The sequence below is a fragment of the Manacus vitellinus genome, unplaced genomic scaffold (assembly GCF_001715985.3).
Source record: "Manacus vitellinus isolate BGI_N305 unplaced genomic scaffold, ASM171598v3 scaffold_69_pilon, whole genome shotgun sequence".
Taxonomy (NCBI): Eukaryota; Metazoa; Chordata; class Aves; order Passeriformes; family Pipridae; genus Manacus; species Manacus vitellinus.
In genome coordinates, this window is record NW_021940749.1 from 856,683 (window position 1) to 858,281 (window position 1,599).

Here is a 1,599-nt window from a genome sequence, read left to right on the forward strand (position 1 = left end):
GTTGTATGTGGTTTTGAATCTATTTTCCCTTTCATATGATATCACTGCTCCAAATTGTTGGTAAATATTTCCTACTGTTTTTCAGGCTTCTAAGGACATATATGATGTTTTGCAGCTCTTCATCTTCCTGTCTAGCCTAGTATATGGTGGTGCTGCTGTTCAGTGTAGCTGGGAAACCAAATTACTGATGCTTACTGGGCATTGCATTCTCATTTTGTGCTGCTTTGTCTCTCTCTTCTCCAAAGCTGGAGGAAGGAAGGGAAGCTGTTGCACAGTGCCAGAGTAGAGCAGATGCTGCATTGTAGGACCAGCCAAAGATTTCTGGGATGGAAGCAAGTGAAGAAGAGATGGGAAGATAGTGATGAGTCCTTCAGGGATCTTAGATGACAAGAGGATGGCTGCAGCACCACTCTCATCAGGTTAGCAGGGAGCAAAGCACAGGCTCAGAGAAGCACCAGCCTGTCACATGGGCTGCCTTAAATTCTCTGCTTTAGTTCATCATCTGTGACTGGCACTGAAAATTAAATTGACACGTGTGAAGGAGAAGAAAGAGGCTTCTGTCTCATGCTTTATAAGGGCTGAACACCCTGGTTCTAAACTGAGCTTATCAGTTAGTCCCATACATCAGCTGTGGAAACTGCACTTTCTAATAGTCCTGTTCAAATTGATTCTTCACAGGTTATTAAGGCCTTTAAAACTTTCCTATTGAATAAACATAAAGTTTTAATTTTTGCATTGTAATTCTGAATTAGTACTGTCATGATCTCCTTCTACTGAAGTACTTGGTTTTCAATGTATAATATGAAAGCTCTTTTTAGAAGTAAATATGTCAACTAAGGCCTTATCCACTCTCAAACTTTCTTTGTTTTCCATTCTGTCACAGACATGCACTCCCTCTTTCCTGCTCATGCACTCTCACTTTCATTCTTTCTCCACCCTGCTTCTTTTTGTCCGAATTTAAGACTTATGGATTTGGGGGTTTGTAGGTTACTGTTTTTAGTAATTTTTTAAAGTGATTTAATATTTGCCAAGGCAAAATCATGCACAGAAATCTTTGCTAAGGCACTGCTTTCTACTGCTACAGAGATTAGACACTATATTTAATTTTTCAGCTTCTTTCAGGTCCTTTGGAATTCTTAGGAAAGTAGCATCTGATCTTCATGATTTGTTATCAGTCCTCTTATAGATTTTGGTGAAGCTCTTCCAGCAAGGGTTGAACATTGTCACAAACCTGATGCTTGCGGCTTGAATGGAACGATCTAAATTACTGCCAGAATTTGTAAGTAGTAACTCTGAACAGGAGTTGTTGGGGTCAGTATAATATCAGACATCTACAGAAAGTTTTAGGATGCAAATGGGCAGAAGTGTTTGAAATTCCCTTTTGAAGTAATTAAACTTTCTTTAAGAAGTCTAATTAAAATAGAAGGAATGTTATTGAATTATAATATTTCTAGTATCTAGTATGTCACACCCTTTTATGAATACAGAATTTGGTATTTCCAGTACAGCACATTCCTAAGAGAGCTTTAAGCTACAGCTGCCAATGAATTAATTACTTCCTTTGGCAAAAGTTAATCATTGGTGTGTTTGGGGGTTTTT